Source organism: Rosa chinensis, chromosome 2, assembly GCF_002994745.2.
Source record: "Rosa chinensis cultivar Old Blush chromosome 2, RchiOBHm-V2, whole genome shotgun sequence".
Taxonomy (NCBI): domain Eukaryota; kingdom Viridiplantae; phylum Streptophyta; class Magnoliopsida; order Rosales; family Rosaceae; genus Rosa; species Rosa chinensis.
In genome coordinates this window covers 50879354-50891346 of record NC_037089.1, presented here as the reverse complement: position 1 = coordinate 50891346, position 11993 = coordinate 50879354, and the positions used below count along the sequence as shown (strand labels likewise).

At 39.5% G+C, this 11993-nt stretch overlaps 1 non-coding gene across 1 annotated transcript; it reads left to right on the top strand.

The window, feature by feature from the left end:
• The first annotated feature begins 497 nt into the window (after positions 1 to 497).
• On the top strand, positions 498 to 604 carry LOC112191143. Its single transcript, XR_002932860.1, has one exon. It is a non-coding gene; the product is annotated as a small nucleolar RNA R71 (small nucleolar RNA).
• The last annotated feature ends 11389 nt before the right edge of the window (positions 605 to 11993 follow it).

Here is an 11993-nt window from a genome sequence, read left to right as displayed (position 1 = left end):
AAGTGTTAGAGTAAGGATCATTTCTTTGGTTCCTTGGCACAAAATTACCCACTTGGTTCACTTGTTCTTCAACAAAGTCCGGAAACTTGGATGATAAGTGACACTCTTGAGTGGAATGTGCTAGACTTTCACAAAGCAAACATGATGTAGAAGTTGCCATCTTGACTTGAGATTGAGGAGGATTCCGGTTCACTTGATTTAGAAATTGGTCAATCTTGCTTTCTAGCCTCTTGAACTCATGCATAGAAGGCCCGGATGATGTTCCTTGAACCTCATAGATACCACCTCGGCTAGGTGTACTCTCCTTGTTATGCACTTGTTGTCTCCTTGCATCATGATCATCCCAATGAAGGGAATTAAGTGAAAGCTCTTCATATGTGTCCCAAGCAACATCGGGAAGCTTGCTTGCAATAGTTCCACCACTAAAAGTGTCAACTCTTTGTCTTTGGTCCGCCATCAATCATCTATAGAACTTGTCCACAAGAAACCACTTCTCTAACCCATGGTGAGGACATGACATCTCAAGATCCTTAAAGCGCTCCCAACACTCATGAAAACTCTCTTGAGGGTGTTGTCTAAATGCAATTAGCTCATCTCTAACATTGGAAGTTCTTGAAGGAGGATAGTACTTTCCTAAGAAAGTTTCTTGCATCTCAACCCATGTACGTATTGATCTAGGAGGCAACTTGCTCAACCACTTTCTTGCATGGTTCTTGAGTGTGAAAGGAAATAATCTAAGCTTCAAACCATTAGAAGTGAGACCATTAGGTTGAACAGTAGTACACACTTGCTCAAACTCCGCAATGTGGTCATAAGGGTTTTCCAAAGCCATGCCATTAAATGTGGGTAGAATGCTCAAGGTAGTTGGCTTGATCTCAAAGTGATGCTCACATGGAGGGAGTACAATGCAAGAAGGGTGATCAACAATAGTGGGGCTAGTGTACTCCCTCATGGTCTTGCCTTGAGGAGGATTTTGTGCGTCTCCCATGTTGACTTCTCCTTGTGAATGTCTTAGAGGTACTCTCTCTTGATCAAGAACTCGAGGTGGAGCACTCTCGGTCACTAATGGCCTTCGGATCCTCCTTCTTGGTCTCCCTCCAGTAGCCTCACTCAATATCCTTCCGCTTCTAAGAGTGATCGGTTGATATGAAGAAGATGCTTCGTTCATACACCTTGGAACAAAAATGAGACCACGTAATGAGTTCTCAAAAATTCACAAAATAGGCAATGAGAATCAAATTTCACTTTTTTTTTTTTTTTTGAATGAGAGGGGTTAAGAAGAGAAAGTAAGACAACAATTAAAAAAAAGAAAATAAAATAACAAAAGCAAAGAAATGATGAAAACCAACAACTCAAGAAATTAACGACTAAGTAGGAAACCTAATAAAAAGCTAGCAAACAAGTCAAGGCAAGTGACGATCGCTATCGATGCTCATGTCTTACATGTACTACAAAGTAATACAAGGCCCGTCACTTCGATAGAAATAATCACAACGTCTCAACAAACAAACACACAAGTAGGAAATAATCTAAATAAGAAAAGTAAAATAAAGAAACAGTTTTTTTTTTTTTTTAAATCTAAAAAAAACTAAGAAAATAATGCAAGTGACCTAACAACCAAAAACCAAGGGATTAAAGCTATCGATTCGATCCCCGGCAACGGCGCCATTTGATTTGTGTGCTTGAATGCAACTTACGCGCAATAAGGGCACGGTCATCAAAGAAGTGGGAAATATTTAGACCCGAAATTATCGTACCACGGGGATTGAAAAGCTAACTTCAATCCTTGGTTATGCCGATTACTAAGTCACCAACAATTTTAACAAACAAAACCTAAAAATAGCACCAAGCTATTTACATGCCCGGCTCGGAACAACCAAGCCTAAAATTGGTCAAGAGAACCACAAATAAATGCGGAAGCTCACAACCGAGTGGTATGGACAATGAAAGTGGTTTGTAAAAATTGATTTTTTTAATTGCGAAAAGTAAAATTGACAATTGAAAATTAATATTGCAACCAAAGATAAATATAATAGAAACTTATCAAGAAATGAAAATTAGGTCACTAGGGTATCCTCCTAGCCAAATTCAATGCACAAATATACTCCGATATGGTCATTTAATTCATAATGGCATTAAGAACCGTACCCAAGGCTTTTCAAGGCTCATAGGTCATTAGATTCCTTAAAGGGTATTCCTACTCCGGATCAAGGGTCGTAGAAACTCAATTGAGACAATAATCTAGAGCCTTGTTAGGGCCTCTAGTTGCACCAAAAGGCGAAGAGTCCTAGAATCAAGGTTCCCAAGCTAGCCAATACGGCAATCGAAATTGGTATTGTAGCTAACCATGTTCTAAACAAGTATCCTAGCCATAAATTAGAGAAGTGATTAGGTCCCCTAATTTTTTCTAGACATGCTCATCTACACATTCAAGAGTTAATCAAGCTCCTAAGCATGCATCTAAGCCAAATATTATAGAATAGAACATATGCCAAACACGAAATTGAAAACCATTAAATCAAAACATATTTATTACATTAAATCCATGCTAGGGCTCAAACCCTAGCTTCCTAAATAGACTACTCACAACCCATCAATAAATCAACAAAAATATACATCAATTAAAGAGAAAAAGGTAAAGAGGAGTGAGAAGCAACAAGAACAAGTGACAAATTGCTATGGAGCAAGTATGACAAGCCTTGATTTATGATTTCCCACTTTTACCCAATCTCAAATATTGGTGCTCCTTGAAATCCCTTGAGAAATTGATTAGGATTTGATGTAGAGTAGTGAAAATTAAAAGAAAATATAAAGTGGGTATGGATGGTGGTGTGGTGTTTTGAGGAAGAAGGGAGGAGTGATAGGTGGTGTGCAGCTGAAGGGTGAGAAGGAGAGAGAGTAATGGGATCTGGTGGTGTGTGCGGCTCTGTAGCTGCGCTGTGTGAGAGAGTAGGGTTTGATAGGAGAATAATCAATATATATGCCTCTCGCCGGGCTACCGTTGACAAGAGAGAGAGAATTGCACTAGGTGGCTTTCCTCGTCTGAATAAAATGGAGATAAGAAGAGGGTACGTGGCACTACATGAAAGGAAGACCATGGTTCGAAATTGGTCAGCAAGGCATAATTAAGCAAATGACCAATTGCTTAATTGATAGGCCAACACGTGTGCAGCATTCCAAGCCTTCTTTTTTTTTTGTCTGCTGTTCCACCTGCCTTACACGTACACTAGATGGGCAAAGCTGCACATGCAATTGTTTAATTAATCAAAGTACAATTGCTTAATTAACCATTCGATTAGATAGGCAATTAATCATTTGATTAATTAAATTTTCTTTTCTTCCTTCTTCTTCTTCTTCTTTCTTTTCTCTTCTCTCTTCTCAATGCACTTCCGCAAATACTACCAGAGGTAATTGGATTCCGCTCCATTGATGGCGTTGACCATGGTTGACCCGCATTGACAATTTCGTCCTCTTGTCGGAAACTCCAATTTGCTCCAATTTCGCATAATTTTCTCTCGTTTCCGCAATTCCGCTTATTTTCTACAAAGTAAATAAAAATGGATTAAGTACATATTAATTTACATGGAGATTTGCTTATTTATAGTGTTTTAGATATAATTATACGCATATAAATGCGTATAATCAGGTTTGTGGGAAAGTCCAACCGCTAATAAAACACCATAAGATATTCGCAGATACCCCACAAGTCTAAAACAACTAATTTCCTTAGCAACCACAAAACCACACTTTCTTTTTGTCTGTTTGTGCCTAGATTTCTGGTCAAATGTCGTTTACGTAAATACCCCACGGTTGCCAAAAGTAACATAGGATAACCTCGATTAAACTGATAAGTTCCTATTCAAATAGCTTCTTTGGCTGCCACAAGGCGTTACTCTTTGGGTACCACACACCCGATCATGTTTAAATTTCCGTACAAGACTACCAACACAGTAGTCAATTCTTTCTCCTTTGCATTTTCCTATCATAATATTCCGAGAATCAACGTGGAACTTGCAAGTACTTGAGTATAGCCAACTCTCCTAGCATGGCTCAAAGTTGTTATTCCCAAGCATCATTGTCTTCACTGATTGAGGATAAAGTAGCTAGAGATCCGCTCTCTAAACAATACTTATTCAATAAAACTTTAGCTTCAACAACATTATGAATGACCATACTACGCGAACAATTATAACATCAAAAATATCTCAAGCCTCATCTTAGTTCCTTTAAAAGAATCTCATAAGGAACAATAAGATTGAAAATTTTCCGCATAGATTACTCCTTTTTCAAATTAAATGAAGACAGCAGCTTATCAAATTCAATCAATTGTTATGCAACTACTGCGGACCTATAATTTCTCAAACTGCCAATTTTTCAAATCCAAGAGATCAGAAAGGATAAAACCTTATGGAACAGAAACGAACCACTTTTTCCCCTTTTTGCGTAAAATTTTTATATTCCATTACATTCGAATAGAAAGCTAGAGGTCTGCAAATTCACCTTTCTAAATTCTCGATTAAGGGTCACCACAGGACAGAAATGTTAATCAAGGTAAGAATCACAATTCAACAGACTTACCTATTTCCACCTATACTAACACTAGTGTAGTAAGAACTCATTCAATTTTTCCCAAATCAAAACATTTAATACTAGTACCCAACACAAACAACAAACAGTTTTTCCAAAACAACTAACCATCATTCACCAAGTCTTTCTCGAACAAGTTGCTGGAGAGAATCGAAGGACACTCGTCCAACCTTTGTATCAATTAAGACAACACCCGAATCTAAAAGTAATCTTACAGCATGACAATCCAATTTCTCAAATTAATCGTCCAATATGCTGAATTATTTCATTAAAAAGGCAAACCTCAATATGCTTCATTCAATATAATTAAACATACTGGTCAATTCTTTAACTTCATATATTTCCCGACTTCAAAGATTTCCGGAACCAACTAGAAAACTTATTTCCATAAAAGTTACTCCACTAACAATGTTTATAAAGTCACTACCAAACTGTCGATCAAAAGTTCCACCAAAACCTATCACAATTAATCTCCAAGACTTCACTAATCAAAACTCGAATCCTATTTCGTATCACAATGTAATCCCACTCGAAATACTACAAATATCTGGCGATGTCACCTTTAAAAAAATTCTCTGATATTACATTCCACCATCTCAATAAACATATAATTAAAAGGACACCTGTTGGCACGATATTACCTACTAAAGGTTGGTTCTAATTCTACTAGTTAGAAATATGGACCGAAGTCATAACTTTAATCATTTCCTCGATTCCTCAAACTTCCACCACATATTAGCTTCAAAAACCCGTTCTTTATCCGTTTTCCCATACATTTGACCAATTATAAATCAAAGTATCTAGAATTCAATTTCTTTTATTCCAAACAAAGCTATCAATTGTTTCAGTCAGGTCAACAACCCAAAATGACTCGTTCCACTTATAATCTCCTATCTACTGTTATCACCCCCACTCCTTATTTACCATCATCAGTGACCACAGTCACTAGAAAACATGGCATCTAGCTATACAACTCAGAATATTTAATCAATTTTCCTCCGTTGTCTACCAAAAGGTACTACGTTCATAATTCCCACATAAATTGTCCAATTGAAGAAATTCCAATCCAGATTTCCCTACAATCGGTTTCTTGCACTAAGATTCTCAAGGGACCTCCCATCAACTTCCCATAATATTTTATATATTGCTCTATAATCAATCACCTCACAACACACGTTTGCTTAAACTTGGTTCAAAACAGAACCACCATTATTACCAATTCTATTTCCACCAACAATCATGATTTCGAATCAATTACAGTCTCTAAAGATAGGTCAAAACCGTAGTTGCTCATTTCCAGAAATGAAACACACCATTAAACTCCAGTCTCGTACCCTAAACCATGTTCCAATACCCGTTGACATCGAGGAAAAGTTACTCGCAACATTTTCTCGAATCACATTTCATAGCACAACACAACCAGGTAAAGTGCTCTTACCCTACCATAACCAGACAAGTATAAGACATGTAGACAATCCGATACACAGTGAAGTTCCTATGAGGTCAGCGTACACGAGGCATAGTACTTGAAGGAAATACCCACTAGACATGTACCTTACACACTTGATGAATACCACAGCACCGAAGAGTACACGATGGGGAACCGCTGCAGTAGGGCCATCACTCGGGAGGTACTGGGCAACACCTAGCATATAAGATAACAGAATAGAAACGAGTCTACATAATCTGACAACCTAATGCTCTGATACTAACTGACAGGACCCGTCCAGGATTTCACCCTGAAATCCGAAGTGGCCCTGCGGGGCCCACCTTAGAAGAAATTCTACCAAAAATTTGGCGAAACTTCCCCTAAAATGGGCTACCCAAAACCTGTAGAAAGCATTTACACTTCTAAATCAAATCATCCTTATACTTCTGGAGCCACCCTGCTCCCCAACTCAACATCAATCTCCAATTCACAAAACACAAACCTCAACTTGAAAAACATAAATCCCATAGGTAATCAGAGCAATTCTAATAGAAAGGTAAATAAGGACAACCTAACTCAAAGGCAAACGTGGAAGCCATGCTGTTGACTATGCCTCAACTCCGTGTACGCCCGACCTCACTAATTCGCCTGAAACTGGGCATTTGAAACCGAAGGGCCTAGGGGAAAGTATTGAAAACACGTTAGTGTGAGTGGACAAAAATAAGCAATTTTAAACAAAAGAGATTTTATACTTCCCCACATTTAATTTATAAAAAAAATCTCCCGATGCATGCACTGATTTAGGAAAACGAAACAAAAGGAGTTCCGCTCAAGAAAACCGACTAGCCCCGCTAGTCCTAAACAACTGAAAGGAAGGATGTCAACTCCGATACTCAACAGAATAAGACCAGCCCCGCTGGTTAAACGAAAATCAGACTAGGCCCCGCTAGTCAAGTAATGATAGGATATGGGGAAGAAATATCACCATACGGGTAATGGAGCCTCCCAGGCTCTACCTACCCTCGACTGCCACTCACACATAGATTGTGCGAGGAGGAGAACTAATAACCTCGACTTCCACTCACACATAGATTGTGTGAGGAGAACATTACCTCGACTGCCACCCACGTGAGGAGGAGAATAAATCACCTCTACTGCCACTCACCCACACAAAGTAAGTGAGGAGGAGAATAAGCTACCTCAACTGCCACTCACCAACACAAAGTCGGTGAGGAGGAGACCTAATCACATGACCCGCGTATGGTGAGGAGAAACCATCGAAAACCAGTAAATCCGTAAATCCATAAGGCTTCTCCAAATCATCATTAAGGCATTCCCAATCCCATTTCCGATAATATTCCAGAAAATCTCGAAATCATCATTAAGGCATTCCCAATGCCAAAACCGAAAGTCGATAAATATAGAAGAAAATCCAACTCCATTGAAACTCATCTTGAGAATCTTCCAGGAACTTAAATCGGCAATTAGAAATATACTTAATTCCGGAAAATGACCTCGGAAATAAGCTATTTGTCAAATAATATTATAAATCATAATCAACCTTTGAAACTCATTATCGAGAGCGAATCCACGAGATAAACCGAGATCGAATTTCCGAAAATCAAATCATTTGCTCAATAAGTAATATGATTAAAACTAGAGCATTATTTAAGAAAATAAATGCATCCATCAATATTTAAAAATAAAAGTCCACTCACAGTACTATTCCGACGATCACGCATTCGTGTTCCGTCATCGTGCAATAGCTCGGTACGTCGTCCTGTACACAATTATATTCCGTGAATAATTCTTCAATAATTTAATACGATTCCTAAAATCAATTCCTCATAATTACATCTCCCATTCTCCTCGGATTTAGCCCAAATTATACCACTAATACCAATTCGTTAATTTAAAGGTTTCAAGGCAGAACCAAGAGATATCAGACGGCCGGATTCTTGTAATTCGATAATCGAAACCCTAAACTTCAAAAATTCATAATTAATTCCAAGCTTCTCCAAAATTCACCAAATTTCATATACAAGCTCTACAATATTTATAGGATTTAATGGGCTAAAAATTGGAATTAAAACACAGCCCAACACGCCTCCACGCGCCACCCACAGTGGCGGCGCGTGGGACCCACGCGCCGGCGGCCACCACCTCCGATGGCCACCAAAAATTGACAGTAGCTGCAAAACAACAAACCCAACAAATTTCTCAACTGCAACAAGTCCCAATTTTACCTTTAAGAGCTCGGATTAAGCCGATGAAGAAAACCCAGAAATCAAGCTTCGGACCCTAGGATGTTCTTCGTCGATTCGACCTACACAATGCAAATCGGAGCAAGAGGCCTTAGGGGAAACGTTCGCCAGCTCAAGGCGCTCCTACGGTCCCAATTTGGTGGTCGGAAACGGCCGGAAATGGAAGATTTGCCTGAAAAAGCCAAACTGCACCTATGAGGAACTTTGCTTCGATTCAAGGTTTCTTGGCCAAATCGCCACAACCTAAGGCTACTAGGGTGCAGAGGGGAGGGAAGAGCTGTTGTGGTGGCCGGCTGCACGCCGGTTGGTGGCCGGAATGCGCGGAATCGAAGGGAGGAAGAAGGACCCGAAAGGGAAAGAAGAGAGTTCGGGGGAGAGGAGAGAGAAAATGGAAATCTACCACAGTAACTTTCTATATATATAGAAAGTTACCATGAACAGTAACGTTCACATTTTCGCTTATAGCTTTCGTATACGAGCTCCGATTTTTACGTATCACATATGCACGCGCTTGGTTTAACGTCATCTACAACTCCCGTGAAGAAAACTTTCTCAAATTCTGATCCGAACAAAAAGTCGACTTTTAGGGCCACTAAAATACTGAATTAGGGTAAAATATGAAAGTAGTTGTCATTTACCGTCCAAATGACTAGTAAACGGGTAAGTGAAGATACAGGATGTTACACTGGTGATCGATCGTTCAGCGAGGTAGAAGCTCCCAGTAGCAAAACGATCTATCCTTCCATTCCTGACAATAGATCGCCAGCAGAACTAGAATACGACGACAGAAATTTAGCAGTCCAAGAAGGCCAAGCTCCTGCACCCATCTCAGATACAGATAACCCTTGTCAACCAATCCCTGAGGAGCGTCCCAATCTTGAGGTTAGAGGTATTTCTTCTAACTCTAATAATAGTGATAGTGTGTATGTTTTGCCTCCTAGGTCTACCCATAGTAAACCACCTCGTCAATATGAACCAAGTTTAGATGTTAAGTATAAGTATGCCATAGCTAACTTTGTATCCACCCATCGGTTATCCAAATCCCATGCTTCATTTGTGAATCAAATATCCTCTGTATGTGTTCCCAGTAAAGTGCAGGATGCTCTCAAGGATCCCAAATGGTGTCAAGCAATGAATGAAGAGATGGAGGCATTGAAGAAGAGTAATACTTGGGAGTTGGTGCCACCTCCACAAGGAAAGAGAGTTGTTGGATGTAGATGGGTGTTCACTATCAAACACAATGTAGATGGCTTAGTGAACAGATATAAGGCCAGACTTGTTGCAAATGCATATACTCAAACATATGGCGTGGATTATGAGGAGACCTTTGCTCCTGTAGCAAAGATTAATACTGTTCGACTGCTGATGTCTTTAGCAGCTAATCTAGATTGGCCTTTGCAACAGTTTGATGTGAAGAATGCCTTTTTACATGGAGAGCTATCTAAAGAAGTCTACATGGATCTACCACCAGGATATGAGGCAAGCACAAGAGGAAGATTTGTGTGTAAGTTGAATAAGTCCTTGTATGGACTCAAACAATCACCACGAGCTTGGTTTGGTAGATTCTCTCAAGCTATGCGTCGTTTTGGGTACAAACAGAGTAACTCTGACCATACATTGTTTCTGAAATGCCGTGAAGGTAAATTAACTGCCTTGATTATTTATGTTGATGATATGATAATTACTGGTGATAATTCAGAGGAGGTTGAAAGATTAAAAGACCTGCTTGCATAAGAGTTTGAGATGAAAGATCTTGGTGCTCTTAAATATTTTTTGGGGATTGAGGTCGCTAGGGGGAGTTCAGGAATTTTCTTGTGTCAGAGAAAATATGTGCTTGACTTGTTGACAGAGACAGGAATGCTAGGTTGTAGACCTGCTGGTACTCCTATTGAGCAGAATCCAAAACTGGCTGAGTACCCTAATCAAACTCTTGCAGATAAGGCTCGCTATCAGAGGTTAGTTGGCAGATTAATCTATCTCTCACATACTCGGCCAGATATTGCATATGCAGTTAGTGTTGTGAGTCAATTCATGCATAATCCAAGTGAAACTCATATGGAAGCTGTGATCCATATTCTGAGGTATTTAAAGTCTGCACCTGGAAAAGGCTTGATGTTTTCAAAGCATAATCATCTGGATGTTAGTGGTTATATAGATGCAGACTAGGCAGGTTGTGTTACGGATAGAAAATCCACTTCTGGTTACTTCACTTTTGTAGGTGGTAATCTTGTTACTTGGAGAAGTAAGAAACAAAAGGTTGTGGCCAGGTCGAGTGCTGAAGCAGAGTATAGAGGTATGGCTCATGGAGTTTGTGAGTTACTTTGGTTGAGAAATTTACTTCGTGATTTGGGATTTAAACCCACACGAGCCATGGATTTGTATTGTGATAATAAGGCAGCGGTGGATATTGCTCACAACCTAGTACAACATGATAGAACTAAGCATGTTGAGGTTGACATACATTTCATTAAAGAGAAGCTTGATGCTAAGCTTATCTCTTTTCCATTTGTCCACTCAGAAGAACAGTTGGCTGATGTTCTCACTAAGGCAGTATCGAGTAAGGCATTTCATGACTCACTTGACAAGTTGGGCATTCGTGATCTGTATGCGCCAACTTGAGGGGGAGTGTTGGCGTGAGTCATACTTACCTTATTTATGTAGATATTCTGTAATATTCTGTGATCTGTAATATTCTGTAATATCTGTAGTATTATTTGATTTACTACTTACCTTAAGAATAGTACTTGTTTTATTAAGCACAATTGTAATTTGTATATAAATCCTTCTTGTAAGGTGAATGAATATAGAATTATTCAGCCAAAATTGTCTCTTGTTTCTTGTTATATTTTGACTCAAGGCCCATTTACGGGATGAAGCGTACGACTTAAGCCGAGAAGGGTTTAGAACCTCGGAGATGAGGTTTCGACGGAGGAGTCGCCATGTTGGGCCGTAGCCGCTGCTGAAGATGACACGGTTGTCGCTAGTGAGGAGCTTGGTGATGGGTTGGGGAGGAGGCAGACGGCGCCGTGTTGGACTAAGACTTGGTGGGCGAGTGAGTGGTCGTTAATGAAAATGGCGGGGTGAGAGCTGAAGGGGATGGGGAGAGAGATGATGGGGCCGTACTTGTCGTAGAGGTCAAGAAGGATGGGTTCGATTCTGGAGGTCAGTTTAAAGAGCCATATGAAGTTTTCGATTATGGGAATCGAGGTGGTCCTGGCGGTAGAATAGTACCGTCGAGTTTGGACGAGACTTTTGAGGGAAATAGAATACATTTGAGGAGGAAAGCGATGAAGAGGGAGAGGATGAAGATGAGGAACCACATCATTTCCATGTTTCAGTAAGTGCATTGGGGTATATATAAAAATGTAGTAACTATAAAGAGAACACAAGGATAAGATGAGACTTCCGATCGCAAACCATTATCTTATGACTCGGAATAGTCAATATAATAGTGAGTGATTCATGACTCTCTGGTTACGGCTTTAAGAAATTTTATATTGCATGAAGTCTGACACAAGAAATTTACACAATAATTTTTTATTTTTTTTGAATAGGAATTGATTTCATTAGTAATCAAGCCATGAAAACAGGCCAGAGTCTAACAGAACTTACATAAGAAAATCCACAATTCCAGATAAACTATCTAAGCCGAACTAAACTCATTAAATTCTAAGGGACGCTCGCTGGATAGCAAGCCTAAGCAAGCAAGACAA